This window comes from Schistocerca nitens, chromosome 5, assembly GCF_023898315.1.
Source record: "Schistocerca nitens isolate TAMUIC-IGC-003100 chromosome 5, iqSchNite1.1, whole genome shotgun sequence".
Taxonomy (NCBI): domain Eukaryota; kingdom Metazoa; phylum Arthropoda; class Insecta; order Orthoptera; family Acrididae; genus Schistocerca; species Schistocerca nitens.
This window is the reverse complement of record NC_064618.1, coordinates 198,472,550-198,494,993: the sequence shown is the minus strand read 5'-3', so window position 1 is coordinate 198,494,993 and position 22,444 is coordinate 198,472,550. Positions and strand designations below refer to the sequence as shown.

General features: G+C 43.9%; 1 non-coding gene across 1 annotated transcript; it reads left to right on the top strand.

The window, feature by feature from the left end:
• Positions 1 to 262: 262 nt before the first annotated feature.
• LOC126261362 (5.8S ribosomal RNA) lies at positions 263 to 417 on the top strand. Its single transcript, XR_007546683.1, has one exon. It is a non-coding gene; the product is annotated as a 5.8S ribosomal RNA (ribosomal RNA).
• The last annotated feature ends 22,027 nt before the right edge of the window (positions 418 to 22,444 follow it).

Genomic DNA, 22,444 nt, shown 5'->3' with positions numbered 1-22,444 from the left:
GGTGGTGCAGTAGATCGATGATAAAAGCTTGTGACTACGGAAAAAATTCGGTGTCGGCTATACAATTAATCTTTGAAGACGATCAACTGGAGTACCGTTTATGAGAGATCAATCGAGTTTGGGCCTCTGAAAAGACTTGCTTGGTTCATGAAACAGCTCTTCGCTTTGCACACGTGACTGGGTGGTGTGACATAGCTACGGCAGGTGAAAATGTAAGTTTTTTGTGCAGCCCGCCGCTGTGGCCGAGCGATTCTAGGCGCTTCACCCAGGACGGTGGATCACTCGGCTCGTGGGTCGATGAAGAACGCAGCAAGTCGCGCGTCGACATGTGAACTGCAGGACACATGAACATCGACGTTTCGAACGCACACTGCGGTCCATGGATTCCGTTCCCGGGCCACGTCTGGCTGAGGGTCGGCTACGTATACTGGAGCGCGCGGCGTTTGTCCCGCTTCGGAGACCTGGTAGTGTCGTGGCCGCCTGTGTGGCCGGCCGCGTCTCCTTAAACGTGCGATGCGCGCCCGTCGCCTGGCGGTTCGCATTAAAAAAAAAAAAAGGCACGGTAGCTCAGCGTGTTCGGTCAGAGGGTTAGCAGGCCTCTGTAATAAAAAAAAAAATGAGCTAATCGATCAACAACGAACTTAAACGGATGTCTTACGACGTCCGCCCCGAGCAGATGCAACGAACAAAAGCGAACAAAATGATATTAAAAAAAAGGGCTTCAGTCCGGAACCACGCGGCTGCTACGGTCGCAGCTTCGAATCCTGCCTCGGCCATGGAACTATTTTTCTTTTTTTGTGCAGGCTGGTCCAGCACTGACAATGTCAATGCAGTTTTTATAAGATGAAGGGTAAATATGGAGAGTGTTTATTTTGAAAATAACGGTGTGGCACAGTACACTATAAATGCATCCACGGCAATTTTGAAGAGCATATTTCGTTGACTCGCCATGCCTCGTTTCAATGGCGCGTCGTGTCCACCAAGGCCAGCAGACTTATGCTCTTGCTGCTTTACATTTAGGGAGGCCATCGGCGTTGACCAGAGAGGACAATGTCCAGGCAATCGAACTACTGATTCGCAGCAGTCACAGATTTTCCATCGATGATTACGTTCTCACAACGTTTCTCGAATGTCTCCATGACCAAAGACAGAAGATCTATAGTCAAGGAACTGAACAAGTGGTAGAACGTTCTGATTTCTGTTTACAGAGAATTTGCGACTGTGATGACACATAGTGTCATGTATGTCTGTGATTTCGAAGTATAGTACAGCAGCGAAGAAAAGTTACTTTACCTGCCGTAATATTAATAATGCGTAACATACTTTTGAAGTCACCTCGTACACGACACCCGGTCGCTGTAAACAACTAGCAGAACGTTTTTCTTTCAGTTCATTGACTACAGAAATCCTCTCCTTGGTCACGGAGTCATTCGGAAGGAAGAAAAGAAGACTGGGTTTAAGTCCCGTCGACATCGAGGTCATTACAGATGGAGCACAAGCTCGGATTGTGTCAAAGATGTGGATGAAAATGGCTATGCCGTTTCAAAGGAACCATCCCAGGATTTTTCTGGAGCGACTTAGGTATATCAAGGAAAAAATTAATCTGGATGACCGGAGGCAGGTGTGAGAGTCATTCAGGAACCGCTGCGTGAATATGGTAAACTTCTTTCCCCCCAGACGTTTCTTCAGACTGCCAGAAAGATGGAAATGGCATGAAGCAAGATCTGGACACACGTCTGTGCAGCCCTGGTCGAATTGTTGACACTATTTCACTACAGCAGGAGCCGACTTTGTGTTTGATGCATATATCGCCAGAATTCCACGGTGAATCTCTACTCAATTTAAATACTTTGTCGACAGGAATCGCATTATCCCACGTACTTTAACTCTGGAATACATTTCCAGTCACTGCGTCATTTCGCTTGCAAACTGTGATGCACGTGTTATCCGTGCAGCTACGGAACTCTTGTCGACGGGAAAGAAGGAACTGACAATCCGCAACTATTATTGTGCCGTGGTCTCGGCGTGGGACGTCGTGTAGATTCGTTTCTGCAGTTCCTTTTCTAAAAAGCGTTGCGAACAAATATGAGTGAACACTGGCGGTAGTGGAAAGCTGAAAATATCAATCCCACCTGGACATAGCTTCATATGCTGCTCAGAGTTTATTCGTACTTGTTAGGAAAAAACTTCACGATTCAGTTTGTCGTCCAAGTGGATATGTAATCATTTTAGTGTGTATTCGCGTAAAATCAAGAAACTCGCACATCGTCATTGCAAAATCAGCGAATACAGAGATGGCAGCAGCAGTCGCCTTCTTCTCACAGCGGTTCCCTAGTAAATGACTTTGGGCAGTGGGAGACACTGTGTAGTGATACAAAGTTTGTATTGTGCCGCCAAGAACTTTCCCGCCTAGACGATGACTAGTAGAGTACGATATATGGTATGTTATACAACAAATTGGATTACTTTCTTATTGTAAAATTTGTTTTTGAAAAACGACTAACTATACGTTTATCTTTTATTGCACTTACGTCGCAGAAATCTCAACAGCGCTAAAGACTGTTCTTCGCGCGACTCGGGATTTTTCACGTCATCGGATAAAATATTCATTTGGTCGATGGCCGGCCACTGAAAAATGAAGCTTGAAGCCTTCGCAACTCCCGCGGCGATTGTCATTTGTTTTAACTTGGCTTTCAGAGCGTATGTTACGATGACTTCCGGTAAAGATTACGACGAAAAATATTTTTCCGAACCTGCATACCATTAGATAATTAATCATATGCAGTCAAAAATAATTAAATACAAAAAGAATTTTCGGTGAATGCCTGACAACACACGGTGAATGTATAATTTAAACTGCTTCAAGAAGCCCGCGCAGCGTCACATTACTCACGTTATACAGGGTGTTCGAAATTCGCATTACGGATTTTTAGGACCTGTAAAGGGGACTGAGTACATAATAGTTTGAAGAGGAGTCAATGTCTAGAAACGTCATCCAACGCCGCTACAGAGCGTCACATTATAGGTGCCAGCGCCTGTAAATGTATATACAGGGTGGTCGTAAATTCCCGTTACAAACTTCTAGGAATGTAGAGGGTAGTGAGTACAGAACATTTTGAATAGGATCCCATGTCCGGAATCGTATTGTTTCCGTTCTACGACAGCTTCAATTCAACGTCTGCTTAGGGCAAGAGAAACGTCTCAGAGTTCCCTGTCCTGGTATGCAACAGGGTAGACACGATGACGTGTACTACGTCAAACGATCCCCAGATGTCACTTATTGTCCGTTTTGCTGTGAGACCGAGTCAATCCCTGTGCATCTCCGATAGAGGAAACATGGTGCAGTACACATTTGCGGAATACACCGACATGCTCCTTGTGTATGGCGAAGCCGGAGGTAACGGAAGAGCTGCTAGTCGGCTGTATCACGAACACTTTCCACACCGTCACACTCCTTCGCACAAACTGTTTGCCCAAGTTACACAACTGCTACGAGAAACGGATACCTCCACCGTGAGGAGGCAGGACTGTGGTGCTCCATGGCGTCGCCGCACTCCCGAATATGAAGAAGGTATACGGCGTAGCATTTAAGATAAACCGTCGACGAGTTCGCTAACAATTGCTCGTGCCATGGCTGCTAGTCACAGTACCGTCTTTGACGTCCCGCATGAGCAACGATTACATCCGTACCACTTATAGAGGGTACACGCTATGAGTCCAGCAGACTTTCCACAACGCGTCGCCTTCTGCACATGGTTCCTGCACCGTTGCATCGACGCACCCCTGTTTCCACGTCGAGTTCTCTTGACACATGAATGTAGGTTTACAAGGGATTGTGTTCTGAATGCTCGAAATAGCCATGTCTGGGCTGACGAAAACCCTCATGCCAAGCATGTTCAGGGATTTCAAGACAGGTTTGGAATTAAGGGTGTGGGGAGGTATTCTGGACGGTCATGTGATTGGACCATACCTCCTTCCATCCACGATCACGGGTCCCGCATACTTAGACTTCCTACGACACGTACTGGACCCGTTCTGGGAAGCTGTGCCATTGAATACCCGTCATAAAATGTGGTTTCAGTATGCTGGAGCAGCACCTCACTTTTCACTGGCTCTCCGGAGACATCTCAATAGACGGCATGGTGAAAGATGGATAGGCCGTGGTGGTCCAACCACGTAGCCGACACGATCGCCGGATTTAACCCCTATGGACTTCTTCTTGTGGGGGTCGTATGGAGAGCCTAATTTATGGGACACCGGTAGAGACAGAGGAAGATCTGCTGGCACGAGTTCTGGTCGCTGCACAAGACATTGAAGAGACACCAGGTGGGATGGAAAGGGTGTACCAGAACATGCGTCAGAGGGGCAATGTTACAACGTTGTTGGTCGCCACATCGATCTGCTGTTGTAATGCATCGGTACGTTGCGGTGGTCCCGTAGATGCTGGGTTCTTGTTTTGACTAATGTAAACCATAAGGTGAATGTTGTAATGCAAATGCGTAAGTAATAACGGAACGAGTCTGTATTCTTTTAAAATGGATTGCAACAATTGTACCGGGACACGCCCAAGTACATTCCTCACGTGGGTGTGAATTAGATAATCATCTGCATTGAAACTGTCGTAGAACGTAAACGATACGTTTCCAGATATAGGTTTCTATTCAAAATGTTATGTACTCACTACCCTCTACGTGTCCTAGAAATTTATAACGGGAATTTCCGACCACCCTGTGTATACAGGGCGATTCCGTAGTGATGTTACAGACTTTTTTCGACGATAAGGGCTACTGTACCGAAAACGAAAGTGTCGAAAGTTATCAGTCAAAACCGTTCTGATACTCTGATAGTGGAATACACGTACTGGTACTGTTGTTGCTAAGCTTGTAGAGCAAGCACTTTTTAGAGGTGGTAGCATCGACCACAACAAGGAAATCATTTTCAGTAAACACGGGCTCTAAAAGGCTTACCGAGGAGCTATGAGCATTTGCTTATCTTCGCTCTATTTAACAATTGCTCATAATTTTTAAGGTATGCATTTTACACCCCACGTTTGCTGGGCATTATTTCTTGTTTTTGTCCATACTACCACCCAAAGTTGCCTAGCTTAGAATCTTCGCAACAACAGTAACAGTATTCCAGTGTCAGAGGTATCAAAACGGGTTTCGCTTTTAGCTTTCGATTCTTTCGTTTCCGGTACTGGGACCCAAACCTAAAATTGATACAGTTGCCCTTCTCCGTCATCCCAGAAGATCTGTAATATCATCACGGAATCAGCCTGTATATACATACATCTGCAGGCGCTGGCGCCTACAATTTTACGCTGTATAGCGCCGTTGGATGAGTTTCCGGACACGGAATCCTATTCAAAATATTATGTACTCAGTCCCTTCCACCAGGCCTAGCAACTTGTAACTGTCATCGCACCCCGTATTGCTATTGACAGCAAAGGTGAACAAAATAGAGTCCCACGGACACAACAGCAACATACATACTGTTTAGGCCGGCCGCGGTTGCCGAGTGGTTCTAGGCGCTTCAGTCCGGAATCGCGCGACTGCTACGGTCGCAGGTTCGAATCCTGCCTCGGGCATGGATGTGTGTGATGTCCTTAGGTTAGTTAGGTTTAAGTAGTTCTAAGTTCTAGGGGACTTGTGACCTCCGATGTTAAGTCCCATAGTGCTCACAGCCATTTGAACCATTTGAACCATACTGTTTAGAGGTATCCGTCCCATATTTTGGTACACAAACCAAATCAATTTAGAAGAATTATCGCAGGCGAAAGTTCTTGAACATTTTATATTTACTTAGCTTTCCTGAAGTTGCCTGATGTAAGGTAATTGTTGCTGAAGAAATATAGATCATGGTATATGCATTTTCAAACAAGAATCTACGTGTTATAGAAGCACTTATATTTGGAAAATAACAGTACACCTTAGACAGCAAGACATAGGCTCTTCACATATTCACAGGACATGCAGTTAAGTATATTCTGCAGATATGATTAGCAATTTAGTCGCCTCGGTTCAGCATGTGTCCTGCTGCCTAGTAGAAACAGGGTGCGTCATGGATAACTAGTTCCATGCGTGATGGCATCGACGCATTTAAGGAGTGAATGGCTACTTGTGGCATAGCTATCTATGCTGCAATTTCCTGGTTCCAAATTTCATTGTGGTGGCTGGTAATGGATCACCGCGCTGTACCCGTTATTTCACCATATTCCACACATTTTCGATTGGCAGCAAGCCTGGTGATATGGTGGGCCAGGGCAAAAGGCTGACATCCTGTGACGCCAAGAAGGCACAGAAACATGTGGTCGTGCATTGTCTTGCTGAAAAGTGGCGTCTGGATTATTGTGCAGAAAGGGTATGGGTCGCAGGATGCCATTCACGAAGGTCATATTGGTCGGAGTGCCCTGAACACGCAACAACTGTGGTTTGTGGTTGTACCCATTAGCACCACCTTCCATAAAGCCTTGAGTTGATACTGTATGTCTCGTGCGAATGAAGTCATTGTGATGCCGCTCCTGCACGTCTACTCAAGTCACACTGATCCATTACCATCGGTTTATGGTGATAACGAGAGCAGCAGGCACATTTTACCGCCAGGTGCTGTTGCGCCGCGATATTGTAATCATTTGTACAGAACATACTAACGTACATGAATATGAACGTCCTGTCTACAGTCGTTCAAGGTGTTCTGTTTCTTTTCTGAACTTGAGTGTACTTGTAATCATCACTACTAGAACCAGTTTTTAGTTGCTGTTGTGTAAATACTTTGATGATTATTAAATCATTTTTAATTTTTTTTGTTATATGCCGTTCTTAAAAGTGGTTTCTACGTGTTACCACTACACAGACCATAAAGTGGAACAACATCTGTTCCTCGCTGCCTCAGTAAGAAACATTCTATATCTTTGGCTAAAAATTCTATGCCATACAAAGTTGTGTAGTGTTAAAAGTGTTTACAATATTGGCAAACAGTAAACACGGAAACACACTAGTGCACAGGAAACACCGTCAGGCTTCGTGACGATGAAAACAATTCACATAGAACTGAAAATACGACTAAAATTGTCGAAAAACCACCTATTTCAGAAGCCTGTCTGATAATTTAATATATATGTTAGGTGCTTTATCATATGTTCGTATATCTTAACAACTTCCAACATATCAATTGTTTGGGACCGATGACCGTAGCAGTCTGGTCCCTTTAATCCCACAAACCAACCAACCAACCAACCATATCAATTGTTTCTCCTTTATCTGTTCCGTGAAAATTTTTTTATGTTTTGCTAACATCTAAAGTGGAGTGTCTATTTTCGCTCAGTTGGATAAGGTAATACAATACCAACGCGGTAATGTATTGGACTGTTTACAATTGTTGAAGCGAGCTGACAAAGGCCCCCCATGTGGATATTTTGGAAGTACTGGAAATTTGCACACATCTGGGGAAAAATTCCGACTGGTCTGGAAAATAGGTTCTTCATTTAATATTTCAGAGCATAACCATCTAATTGTTCCAATACAATATCAATAAGCCTGATCTTAATTTTACGTTAATATCACATTACGCAACTATTTCTCCCACACTGTATATTCAGAGAGATGTTTCAAGCATATTACATCTTTCTTTTTATTTAATTTAAAACATCTGTAAAATAGCTGCCGTATTGTTTTTAATCATTTGAAACCAACTGCAGGAAGAGCAGGGATATGTCGCCATGGTATCTGACGTTCTGTTCATAGGACTCAATCTCATGCTAAAGATGTCTACATAAGGTTCAAGTTAAATGTGTCGTAATATACAGCATTTAGCTATATAGGCCTACTTTATACAATATGGCTTTTAATACTGCATAAGTCTCCGTTATCCTGTAATACTTCACGCGGTCGAGTTGGATCAATGTGACCTCCTCCTACGTTCGACGTCTACGTGCAATAATTACACAGAGTGCAGTGCTAGCAGTGGAGTGTACATAAAGCGTGTCAGGGAGGGGGGGGGGGGATGGGGGGAGTACGCGGGAAACAGCGCGGGGGTTGGTGGAGCACTTTCCCGCGAAAGGCAAAGGTCCTGAGTTATAGTCTCGGTCCGGCACACAGTTTTCATCTGACAGGAAGTTTCATATCAGCACACACTCCGCAGCAGAGTGAAAATCTCATTCTGGAAATATCCCCCCGGCTGTGGCTAAGCCACGTCTCAACAATATCCTTTCTTGCAGGAGTGCTAGTTCTACATGGTTAGCAGAGAGCTTCTGTGAAGTTTGGAAGGTAGGAGATGAGGTGATAGCGGTATTAAGCTGTGAGGACGGGTCGTGAGTCGTGCTTGGGTAGCTCAGATGGTAGAGCACTTGAACTCGGGGCCTTTGCCTATCGCGGGCGAGTCTCGGTCCGGCACGCAATTTTAATCTGCCAGGAAGTTTCAATGCAGGCGTTGTCGTAATGCGGAAATGGGAGCGATATATATGGCCTCCAAAGGGCATGATCATTGCCTTTCGGACCAAGGGTGGAAGCATTTTCCAAACGGATAAGTTTGTAAACCGTTGGCCGTCAGGGTGGCCGAGCGGTTCTAGGCGCTACAGTCTGGAACCGAGCGACCGCTACGGTCGCAGGTTCGAATGCTGCCTGGGGTATGGATGTTTGTGATGTCATTAGGTTAGTTACGTTTAAGTAGTTCTAAGTTCTAGGGGACTGATGACCTCAGAAGTTAAGTCCCATAGTGCTCAGAGCGATTCGAACCATTTTGTAAACAGTTTGTAAACTGTTTGCGTGCCGCCGTGGTTCAAGTCTACCGTGCACAACAAAAAGGCGCTATCGAAAACTATCGCCAGGGCGACTGTGCTTCACTACGAGCCAAAGATGTCAGGGGTGAATGACGGCTACGGCGTTGAACCTAAGGGCGTTCCAACAGTGTATCCTCAAAGAGCGTCCAGTGAATGTAGCTGCGTATGGGCCTCCACAGCAGGTGTCTGATTTATGTACCCATAGTGAATGCTGCTCAACGGCGACGAAGGCTGGAATTTGCACACAAATACAGCAAGTGGGCATCAATTATGTGGCGACAGATGGCCTTTCTAGATGACAGATGGCCGTTGGTGTGCAAGGTGTGGAACGACTGAAAGCCAACACACAAATCGTCGGAAGTGTCCATACCGGGGAAGGGAAGATCAGGGTTTGGAGAATGTTTTCGTGGAATTCCATTACAAGAATGGACCTATCCTCGGGGACCATGTCCAACCCTACATGCAGTCTGTTTTTCCTCCGCACAATGGCATTTATCAGCAGGACAATGTAACATGTCACACCGCTTGCAGCGTACGTGAGCGATTCGAAGAGCACCGGGATGAATTTACCGTGGTCACCTGCCAACCAAACTCGCGATATTTAAAATAAATCGAGAATCTGTGGGATCCCCTCAACTGGGCTGTTCGTGCCACGTGCCAAGTATCCTCGACAGACAATCCTAGCGCAGCTGGCCACGCCGTAGGAGCCGGTATGGCTCCAGACCCCTGTCGGTACCTTCCAGAAGCTCACTGACTCTCTTCCTGCACGTCCGTGCTGAAAAGATGTTCACAGTAATGTGACTGGACAGTGTAATTGATCACATTAGACTGAACTGCAGCTTTAGTGTGCAATTTGAGACGTTGATCGAACTGCTTTCTATGACATAGAGCATGTTACATCTTTTATACTGTACTGTATTTGGACAATTCGGTTAGGCATACAATCTACGTATCTGTACGGCCTGTTCCTTAAAAGGCATTGTACAACGGAACCAGTACAAATGTGTAATGTGGCTTTAGCTTGTTTCAAAAAAATGGTTCAAATGGCTCTGAGCACTATGGGACTTAACGTCTGATGTCATCAGTCCCCTAGAACTTAGAACTACTTAAACGTAACTAACCTAAGGACACCACACACATCCATGCCCGAGGCAGGATTCGAACCTGCGACCGTAGCGGCCGCGCGGTTCCAGACTGTAGCGCCTAGAAGCGCTCGTCCACCGCCGCCGGCTAGCTTGTTTCGCACTAGCGTCCATGTCTGTACGTAAGTTGTTACTTTTACGAATTTTGTTTCTGTAACCACTACCGTGATTGTAAGAGATGTAAGTTGTTGTTAGGTGCCACATACAGAATACCTGTCATGACAACTTATCGTACCTTACGACACAAAGTTTCTGTTTTCTTAAGAACGTAATCATATCGATGTACTAAGACATGTGTGACCATCTTTGGTTATACAAGCAAATGATCAGCTGTGCAATCTGCTGTATGTGGTATGAATCAGTTGATAGAGGTAACACCAGCTGCTCATATAACATGAAAATGTGCGCTGCCTAGGGCAGTTTGTATACTGACGGTGTAATTGAAACTAGGAAGTGACAACAAGTAACTATGAATAAGTACGAAACATTTATTTCTTATTAAGTGATTTGTTTATAATTCGTTGTTGTTGTTGTTGCTGTTGTGGTCTTCAGTCCAGAGACTGGTTTGATGCAGCTCTACATGCTACTCTATCCTGTGCAAGCTTCTTCATCTCACAGTACCTACTGCAGCCTACATCCTTCTGAATCTGCTCAGTGTATTCATCTCTTGGTCTCCCTCTACGATATTTACCCTCCACGCTGCCCTCCAGTACTAAATTGGTGATCCCTTGATGCCTCATAACAAGTCCTACTAACCGATTCCTTCTTCTTGTCAACTTGTGCCACAAACTCCTCCCCAATTCTATTCAATACCTCCTCATTAGTTATGTGATCTACCCATCTAATCTTCAGCGTTCTTCTGTAGCACCACATTTCGAAAGCTTCTATTCTCTTCTTGTCCAAACTGTTTATCGTCCACGTTTCACTTCCGTACTTGGCTACACTCCATTCAAATACTTTCAGAAACGACTTCCTGACACTCAAATCTATACTCGATGTTAACAAATTTCTCTTCCTCAGAAACGCTTTCCTTGCCATTGCCAGTCTACATTTTATATTCTCTCTACTTCGACAATCATCAGTTACTTTGCTCCACAAATAGCAAAACTCCTTTACTACTTTAAATGTCTCATTTCCCAATCTAATACCCTCAACATCACCCGACTTAATTCAACTACATTCCATTATCCTCGTTTTGCTTTTTTGATGTTCATCTTATATCCTCCTTTCAAGACACTGTTTATTCCGCTCAACTGCTCTTCCAAGTCCTTTGCTGTCTGCCGGAAATACAATGTCATCGGCGAATCTCAAAGCTTTTATTTCTTCTCGTGAATTTAATTCCTACTCCGAATTTTTCTTTTGTTTCCTTTACTGCCTGCTCAATATACAGATTGAATAACATCGAGGAGAGGCTACAACCCTGTCTTACTCCCTTCCCAACCACTGCTTCCCTTTCATGTCCCTCGACTCTTATAACTGCCATCTGGTTTCTGTACAAATTTTAAATAGCCTTTCGCTCCCTGTATTTTAACCCTGCCACCTTCAGAATTTGAAAGAGAGTATTTCAGTCAACATTGTCAAAAGCTTTCTCTAAATCTACAAATGCTAGAAACGTAGGTTTGCCTTTCCTTAATCTATTTTCTAAGATACGTCGTGGAGTCAGTATTGCTTCACGTGTTCCAACATTTCTACGGAATCCAAAATGATCTTCCCCGAGGGCGGCTTCTACCAGTTTTTCCATTCGTCTGTAAAGAATTCGTGTTAGTATTTTGCAGCAGTGGTTTATTAAACTGATAGTTCGGTAATTTTCACATCTGTCAACACCTGCTTGCTTTGGGATTGGAATTATTATATTCTTCGAGAAGTCTGAGGGAATTTCGCCTGTCTGATACATCTTGCTCACCAGATAGTAGAGTTTTGTCAGGACTGACTCTCCCAAGGCTGTCAGAGGTTCTGATGGAATGTTGTCTACTCCCGGGGCCTTGTTTCGACTTAGGTCTTTCAGTGCTCTGTCAAACTCTTCACGCAGTATCGTATCTCCCATTTCATCTTCATCTACATTCTATTCCATTTCTATAATATTGTCCTTGAGAAGATCGCTCTTTTATGGACCCTCTATATACTCCTTCTACCTTTCTGCCTTCCCTTCTTTGCTTAGAACTGGGTTTCCATCTGAGCTCTTGATATTCATGCAAGTGGTTCTCTTTTCTCCAAAGGCAGTATCTATGGTACCCCTAGTGAGATAAGCCTGTACATCCTTACATTTGTCCTCTGGTCATCCCTGATTAGCCATTTTGCACTTCCTGTTGCTCTCATTTTTGAGACGCCGGCCGAAGTGGCCGCGCGGCTCTGGCGCTGCAGTCTGGAACCGCGAGACCGCTACGGTGGCAGGTTCGAATCCTGCCTCGGGCATGGATGTGTGTGATGTCCTTAGGTTAGTTAGGTTTAACTAGTTCTAAGTTCTAGGGGACTAATGACCTCAGCAGTTGAGCCCATAGTGCTCAGAGCCATTTGAACCATTTTTTTTGAGACGTTTGTATTCATTTTTGCCAGCTTCATTTACTGCATTTTTATATTTTCTCCTTTCATCAGTTAAATTCAATATTTCTTCTGTTACCTAAGGATTTCTATTAGCGCTCGTCTTTTTACCTGCTTCATCCTCTGCTACCTTCGCTATTTCGCCTCTCAAAGCTACCCATTCTTCTTCTACTGTATTTCTTTCCCCGATTCTTGTCAATCGTTCCCTAATGCTCTCTGAAGCTCTCTACAACTTCTGGTTCTTTCAGTTTATCCAGGTCCCATGTCCTCAAATTCCCACCTTTTTGCAGTTTCTTCAGTTTTAATCTACATTTCATATAATTCGTTAAACCAATTTATGTGCCATGTTTTTATTTTCGGTGACAAATTCATAGTTTGATTATCCGACGTCACTGAATTTGTATTCGCCTAATACGATGCTGTACATGCGTTTATGAGTGGGTTCGACATTTCATTACGTGTGTACTGTCGTTTGCATTTGCACCACTTAACATATTTGTAATAGTTTAATCTTGTAAGGCTACTTATATACTATTTGACGTTGGTATACACGAATCTACTCATGGTCTGTCTACCGAAACTGGTTGTTAAAAAAAGAATTTCATCAGCAGCTCGACGAATTACTCCTAATATTTTTCAAATACTTACAAGCTGTAGGTGTACCTCCTGAAAATGCACTCTAATAATTATAAAAAGAAGACCGACGCACTACGGGGGGATCATCCGAATGGTCGGAAATCGATAGATGTGTTGTACTTGTACAGAAAAAATAAATGTTTACAGTTTCAGAATCACTGATTTATTCAAGAGAAAGAGATTCACGAACTGAGCAAGTCAATAATACGGTGGTCCACCGCTAGCTCTAATGCAAGAAGTTATTAGGCTTGGCTTTGATTGACAGAGTTGCTGGATGTTGTCCTTACGGATACGGCACGAACGTCTGTCCAATAGACGCATTGGATCTTCAAAATTCCGATCTGGTCGGAGGTCCCTGGCCGTAATCCTCCAAATGCTCTCAATTGGTGAGCAGTCCGGTGAACGTGCTGGTCAATGTAAGGTACGGCAACAAGTAGAGCCTATCGCCGTGTGCTATCGGGCATTAGTTGCTGAGATGGAAGTCTAGGATGGCTTGTCATGGAGGACAACAAAACAGAGAGTGCTGTAAGGATGCCGCGGATGACAAATCAAGGGGTCGTCCTATGAAGTGAATTAGCACGGACTGGTTGTCGGGCCATGTGGCAAGTGACAGTCAGGTTGGTGTCTCATGGCTGCCTGGAGGGTCTTCAGACACGTCTTCACCCTGGAATCTCATTAGCTGAAGCACAATTGTCTTCAGTGATGAGTCCTGTTGCAAGCTGAGCCCAGCAAAGCCACGTCTGCAGACGCCCCATACAGCAGTGGGGAACCAACCTGTCTCTCGCCCACCATTCAGCCCGGCAACCAGGAGTGATGGTTTTCTCATGTAAGCTCGGGATGCCCTGTCATGAACGTTAAGAATATAAGGCGTAGAATATCGTCGACATACCGCTGTGCTGTAAGAGTGGCGTGGATGACAGTAAAAAAGTCGTGCTATGAAAAGAAATGGCACCCCAGAGCATCACTCTTGGTTGTCATCCATGGCACTACCAGAGCACAGCGGTACGTTGACGATTTTCTATGTCCTGTTTTCTCGTCCTTCGTTTTTTGTCTTACATTTCACGAAGAACGCCTGCCCGCACACGAAGAGGGTTTCTATTACTTCTCTTCGTGATGCCAAATCACTTCTTGGACAGCAAAGTCGCAGGTCCTCTCGCCAACTGATAACGTTTGGAGCATTGTCGACAGGGCCCTCCAATCATCTCTAGTTTTTGACGATGTAAGCGTCAATTGGACAGACTTTGGCACGATATCCTTCAGGAGGACATCTAACAACTCTTATCAATCAATGCCGAGCCAAATAATTGCTTGCCTACCTCAATTTGTGGAGGTCTTTCTCTTGAATAAATCATTCAGCTCTAATCATTCGTTTTTCTGTGCATTTACAACATATACACCGATTTCCGTTCCATTCGGATAATTCCATCGTGGTGCATTGTCTTTCTTTCTCTTTCTTTCTCTCTCTCTCTATGAGGGGCGTTTGAAATGTCCATGCAAAAATAAAAACTGCTTACGTGTTTGGCGTAAACCTTTTTTATTTTTCTCCTTTTAGACTTATACACTTACACACTTCGTACAACGTTCTTCTAATTTGTCGATCCCTATCGAATAATAGGAATTGTCCAAGTCTGCAAAATAGCTATTAGTTGCTACAGGCACCTCCACGTTTGAACAAAATATTTGTCCCACCAGCCATTTCTTCAAATTGGGGAACAAATAGTAGTCCGAGTGAGCGACGCCTGGAGAAGGGGTGGGGGATGTGAAACGAGTTGGAATCCTATTTCCATTAATTTTGCGACCAGAACTGGTGAGGTGTGTGCTGGTGCATTGTCGGGATGGAAAAGGACTTTTTTGCGGTCCAATTGCCGTCGTTTTTATTGCAGCTCGGTTTTCAAACCGTCCAATAACGATGAATAGTTTTACCCTTTTCCAGATAGTCGATGAGGATTATCCCTTGCGAATCCCAAAAGACAGTCACCATAAACTTTCCGGCCGAAGGAATGGTCTTCGCCTCTTTTGGTGCAGATTCTCCCTTGGTAATCCATTGTTTAGATTGTTGTTTGGTCTCAGGAGTATTGTAATGTATCCATGTTTCATCCACAGTGACGAAACGTCACTTAAAGTCCTGCGAATTCTTCCTGAACAGCTGCAAACGATCCTTGCAACACTTCACACGATTCCGTTTTTGGTCAAGCGTGAGCAATCGCGGAACCCATCTTGGGGATAGCTTTCTCATGTTTATGCAAAATATTATGTACCCGTTCATTCGAGATGCCTACAGCCCTAGCAATCTCATGCACTTTAACTCCCCTGTCATCCATCACCATATAATGGGTTTTAGCAATGATTTCTGGAGTCGTAACCTCCACAGGGCGTCCAGAACGTTCAGCATCACTTGTGCCCATATGGCCACTCCGAAAATTTTGAAACCACTTACAAACTATTTTAGTCGAAGGTGCAGAGTCACCGTAATGTTTACCAAGCTTCTCTTTAGTCACCTGAGGCGTTTTGCCATTCATAATGTTTAATCACCACACGAAATTCTTTTTCGTCTATTTTTTGACAATCACTCGACTTCCTTGAGCCACACGAATGCCAAACGCAAAGAAATAGACCAATATATCTGAAACTTGGTGTGCGTTCTTTCCAAAGATGCAACTAACTAATCATGACCTTGACACGCGTCGGTGGTGCAATCTCTCGGACTTTGCACGGACTTTTCAAACACTCAAACGCCCCTCGTATATACCGGGTGATCAAAAAGTCAGTTTAAATTTGAAAACTGAATAAAGCACGGAATAATGTAGATATGGAGGTACAAATTGACACACATACTTGGAATGACATGGGGTTTTATTAGAACCAAAAAACATACAAACGTTTAAAAAATGTCCGACAGATGGCGCTTCATCTGATCAGAACAGCAATTAGAGTAACAAAGTAAGACAAAGCAAAGATGATGTTCTTTACAGGAAATGCTCAATATGTCCACCATCATTCCTCAACAACAGCTGTAGTCGAGGAATAATGTTGTGAACAGCACTGTAAAGTAGTCCAGTCAAATAGTAAATATACCTTGCAAAAGGTGGGGTAGAAGAGTTTATTTTTTCAACTCGTTCATATTGTTGGAAAGATTAGAAAACCTAGTTTTGCCAACAAAATTTCGCTTGGAAACACTTTCTGCAGTAAAAAAACTTGGAAACTTTCGGCCTTTTTTCAGTTTTTTCAAAATATCTCTGTTTTTTTGTTCCTACCGCTTTAACGTCTATTTTCGTTTTTAAAGAGCACAAAATTCTCTCCAAATGTGATTCTTACCATTTTTTTCTACTCCCAATATCTAAGGCACTACAGCGCCTCCAAAAATACCAATTTTTCAAATTTTGAGCATAGTGGCAAGGTACCTTATTTTTGAACACTATTTTTTCAGTTTTTGTTTGTGTAGTATAAATACATTATACATCATGTTATATGTTGGAATTTATCACCTCACTTTCAGGTATTCAATTTCTCTGTGTGCAACATGAGGATTGCTGGGCACCCAACTATTGTGATTCTTACATCACTACCTGAAGTTCACTATGGGCCAACTCAGCCCTGGTATTTGTAAAACTATAAATATAAAAATACATCGGCCGGCCGAAGTGGCCGTGCGGTTAAAGGCGCTGCAGTCTGGAACCGCAAGACCGCTACGGTCGCAGGTTCGAATCCTGCCTCGGGCATGGATGTTTGTGATGTCCTTAGGTTAGTTAGGTTTAACTAGTTCTAAGTTCTAGGGGACTAATGACCTCAGCAGTTGAGTCCCATAGTGCTCAGAGCCATTTGAACCATTTTTTTAAAAATACATCATTAAGAGACACACACGCGCGCGCGCACACACACATATACACGCACACAAAAGAAATTGTCTCAGGAAACTGAACTATTATTAGCTGCAATAGGCAACCTAATTAGGTAGGTAATTATTCTTGTGTATAAAAGCCACACAGTTGACATTAAAAATAAGTAGTTTTATTACAATTAAAATGCATTGTTAGTTACTAAAAATGTTGACAGTTCTGGTTGTGTAATACTTGTAATATCGCACTTTAGCGCATTTGAGACAAATATGAGCATCACTTCCAACGTTTTGATGGGCCAGGTTCCTCAGTGTCACCAGAAATACCTTGAGTTACGGATTCAAGGTCTGTACATAGAGTTGATCCCAGATTGACCTCTTCTTTACACAGCGAGTCAGCCTCAGCAAGTTCGTTGATTTCGTCAGCGGTTTCCTCAACATCCTCCATAACATCATCTTCACTGTCTTCATATAAAAATTTTGGCATGTTTTCACAGTTGACCCCGATACATTTCTTGCAAATTGAAGAACATTTCAAACCCGCTTTTCTGCAGGAGCACGCTCCGCCACAGTTCAGCCTGCATGAGCTTGAAACAATGTGAAGAAGTGCTTCAGGTGCTGGATCTTGGCTCATTATAACAGGTATTGGACCGTGGTCACTGTGATTCCAGCCCCATTTCTCAGGAGGTTTCTGGTTTCCCATTCAACTTTGGACTTGTTGGTAAGTCCACAACGAATGATGTTGTGCAGCATCTTGTGTAGGTGGCAACCGTGCAAGATTCAGCTTGCTTTTTGTGGCAGATTTGGCGAATATCTGGTACCGCAAATGGTCTAGTGTGTGGGTACTGCTGACACCTTCTCAAAAAAAAAAAAAAAAAAAAAAATGGTTCAAATGGCTCTGAGCACTATGGGACTCAACTGCTGAGGTCATTAGTCCCCTAGAACTTAGAACTAGTTAAACCTAACTAACCTAAGGACATCACAAACATCCACGCCCGAGGCAGGATTCGAACCTGCGACCGTAGCGGTCTTGCGGTTCCAGACTGCAGCGCCATTAACCGCACGGCCACTTCGGCCGGCTACACCTTCTCTATACAATGCAATAGTAACCTGTTCTCCTGCTGTTATTATTTCTTCACAGGTAGCATGTGGTTTATTGAACGTGCAAAGCGCTGAGGTTAGGTGTTCATTTTTCGCAACAATACTGCAGCACTTAATTTTTGGTTTAAATGGTTCAAATGGCTCTGAGCACTATGGGACTCAACTGCTGTGGTCATAAGTCCCCTAGAACTTAGAACTACTTAAACCTAACTAACCTAAGGACAGCACACAACACCCAGCCATCACGAGGCAGAGAAAATCCCTGACCCCGCCGGGAATCGAACCCGGGAACCCGGGCGTGGGAAGCGAGAACGCTACCGCACGACCACGAGATGCGGGCACTTAATTTTTCCTTGACCAAAAAAAGCGGATGTTGTATCACATCCGCTAAAGGCGTGAGTGAACAGAATATATTCACTGTCAAACTTGTAAGATGCAGTGGAAAACCACTTGTCTTCTGTATTTCCTCTTCCTGGCTTTAATAAAAATAAGTTTTCAATGCCCTGCCCCAAACCGGTCATGAGCAAAAGCAGGTCAACATCTTCTCCTACAATGATAACACTTCCAAAATCTTTGGTTCTTGAAATGGCAGATGATACAATCATAACGTGAGCATCTTCTTGTGCCTGGTGCACTTCAATGCTACACTCCAGAAATTCCTTTTTAAGAAGTGTGATCAAACACATCTTGTTTCGTTCGCTGTACAAGAACTTGTCCTGAGGGACTTGGTTCACCATCTCTGATTCAACCACAACGTCAACCGAAGAATGTTTTTTGGACCTACGAATCCTCATTTGTCTCCCTCACATGGATACCCATCAAATACAATAGCAAATTGGGATCCAAAATGACGTTACAGGTAAGAAACATAGCTTTGGGCTATTGACGTGAAGCAAACATTTCGAATCCAAGTCACTCTGTGGATAAGGTACCCTCCATCAATAACAAAAAATTTACTCGGTCCACCTGACTTATAGAATGAAGATTTTTTTTCCTTTTCGCATGCCTTTTTCTGGGAATAGGGACATTGGGTAAGGAGAAAGTTCATATTTCAGAAAGGCTTTTAACTCTTCTTCACTTTGTTTCATTAAACAAATCCTTTGGAAAAGAGTTAAAGGATCAACAGGAGTAATTTTAGTGCTCCCAGCTTTTACAGAATTGAACGCAACTTTATCTTTTCTACGGAACTTTACATCATGGAAATTGTCACAAACTATTCTTTTTCCCCCTCTTCGTGACACATATGACAATTAACATCCTCCGTACCGACAACACCGCTGCTGATAGACATTATAAAATCACTTTCAGGGAAGGGAGGGTGCACTGAAAACCAATCACGCAGCTTACGCAAGTCTATGCCATCTCGTTCGATGCGACAACTTCTTGCATCTACATGCTGTTCTGATGTTACTGCGCTCACTTCACAATACGACTCAATTTCTTCACAAATGTTCTGCATGTGAACCATACCCAATGTCCATCTGGTTAATACTCTATCCGTAATTCCTCGGCCAGAAGTAAGTCCTCCAGAACTCTTCATGGTTCTCATCAATGTCAGAAGGAACCCCTGACAAATACTTTTCTAATCGCCGGATTGTAAAATGTCCTTTCGTTGTGAACTTCTCATATTCTGATAAATCCATTTTTTCCTCGAGTCTCAACATATCCTGTAAGTAATGGTGGCCACTTTTTCTTATAACTGATCATTAACGTCAATCAACAGTAGAAAATGTACGGCACCTGCATGCAATCGTATTACGTATTGTAACACAAATAAAATTCACGCAATCTGACGTGAATGTGTTCGTAGTTACTGAATATGGTGCTGTTTGTCCTGGCCCTGCAGCAGAGTGAGATGGTAAATTCCAGTGAATAACATGATGAGTAATATGTTTATACTACACAAATAGAAACTGAAATAACAGTGTTCAAAAATTAGGTAATTTGCCACTTTGTTCGAAATTTGAAAAATTGGTATTTTTTGACGCGCTGTAGCGCCTTAGATACTGGGAGTAGAAAAAAATGGTAAGAATCAAATTTGCAGAGAATTTTGTGCTCTTTAGAAAAGAAATTAGACGTCAAAGCGATAGGAGCAAATGAAACAGATATTTTGAAAAAACTGAAAAAAGTCCGAAATTTTCGAAGTTTTTTGACTGCAGAAAGTTTTCCCAAGAGAAATTTTGTTGGCAAAACTTGGTTTTCTAACCTTTCCAACAATATGGACGAGTTAAAAAAATAAAATCTTCTACCCCACCTTTTGCAAGGTACAGGCTTTTTTTCTGACAGTTTCACTGGACTAAAGCGTGTCCGGAGTTATGGTGAGGCATTGGCGTCGGATGTTTTCTTTCAGCATCCCTAGAGATGTCGGTCGATCACGATACACTTGCGATTTCAGGTAACCCCAAAGCCAGTAATCGCACGGCCTGAGGTCTGGGGACCTGGGAGGCCAAGCATGACGAAAGTGGCGGCTGAGCACACGATCATCACCAAACGACGCATGCAAGAGATCTTTCACGCGTCTAGCAATATCGGGTGGAGCGCCATCCTCCATAAACATCGTACGTTCCAGCAGGTGTTTACCAGCCAAGCTGGGGATGATGCGATTCTGTCGCATATCGGCGTACCTCTCACCCGTCACTGTAGCAGTTTTGCTGTCCAGCGCCATCTGTCGAACATTTTGTGAACTTTTTTTTTGTTCTAATAAAAAACCCATGTCATTCCAAGCATGTGTGTCAATTTTTACCTCTCTATCTACATTATTCTGTGGTTTATCAAGTTTTAAAATTTATACTGACTTTTTGATCACCTGTTGAACAGAGTTGGGGCGTAAATGCACTTTAGTAACGATCATCCGTAGGTTTACTGTAGCAGAACGTGTGGAGAATCCCGTATTGTGTCCCTCAGTGTGTTGCGTCGGCACTTGTGGTGTGCTGTGGTACTGCGCGAGGCGGCTCCATCAGCCAGCAGCAGCGCCAGCAGACGGAGGCGGAGGTGGCGTCGGCGGCGGTGGCAATCTGCGCCTTGCCGCGCTCGCAATTACCGCCGGCGAATAAAACCGCCGGCCGCGCCCCGCCGCTAATGAAATGCGCCTTATGGAGCCGTCGAGCCATCAGGCGCCTGCTGCGTCTGGAAGGCGCGGCACCCCGCACACAGTGGCCATTACGCCGCTGCGCTGCCGAGAGGGACAGCGCACAGCGGCCGCAGAAGTGCTGCTCTATCACCGCCATCCGGGGGCCACAAGTTCTGAAACGAATTCGACGTGGCATGTCATCTGTGGCGGACCAAGTAGACAGCTTTGCAAAAGTCAGAGACGGGAGAGATAATGTAACGTAACACACACACACACACACACACACACACACACACACACAAAATTACTACACCCCTTCAGAGAGGGTGAGTCAAATGAAAACCTTAAATATTTTTTTAAATATTATTTATTGTGCAGAAGTGATACAAAGCTGTATCACTTTTCAACATAATCTTCCCCACGCTCAATGCACACACAAAATTACTACACCCCTTCAGAGAGGGTGAGTCAAATGAAAACCTTAAATATTTTTTTAAATATTATTTATTGTGCAGAACTGATACAAAGCTGTATCACTTTTCAACATAATCTCCCCCACGCTCAATACAAGTCCTCGGACGCCTACAAAGTGCATAAATTGCTTTAGAAAAAAATTCTTTGGTAGTCCACGCAACCATTCATGCACCGTGTTGCGTACTTCTTCATCAGAACGGAACTTCTTTCCTCCCATTGCGTCTTTGAGTGGTCCAAACATATGGAGCAGTGTCTGGTGAGTATGGTGGAGGAGTAAGACACTCAAAATGTAGGTCTGTTATTGTTGCAACTGTTGTACGGCCAGTCGGCCAGTGTGGGACCTTGCATTGTCATGTTGCAAAAGGACATCTGCTGATAGCAATACATGTCGCTTTGATTTGATTGTAGGCCGCAGATGATTTTTAGGAGATCTGTGTATGATGCACTGGTGACAGTGGTCCCTCTGGGCATGTAATGCTCCAGAATGACGCCTTTTTCGTCCCAAAAGAGAGTCAGCATAACCTTCCCTCCTGATGGTTCTGTTCGAAACTTCTATTGTTTTGGTGATGAGGAATGCCGCCATTCCTTGCTCGCTCTCTTCGTTTCCTGTTGGTGGAAGTGAACCCAGGTTTCATCCTCAGTAACGATTCCTGCAAGGAAGCCATCACCTTCTCGTTCAAAGCGCCGAAGAAGTTCTTCACAAGCATCAACACGTCGTTCTCTCATTTCAGGGGTCAGCTGGAGAATATCATGCACAATGTGGTGTGCTGTCCCATGACTAATCTGTAAACATGCTGCAATGTCATTCAGTGTCACTCGACGGTTTTTCTTCACTGTGGCTTCAACTGCTGCAATGTTCTGTGGAGTCAAAC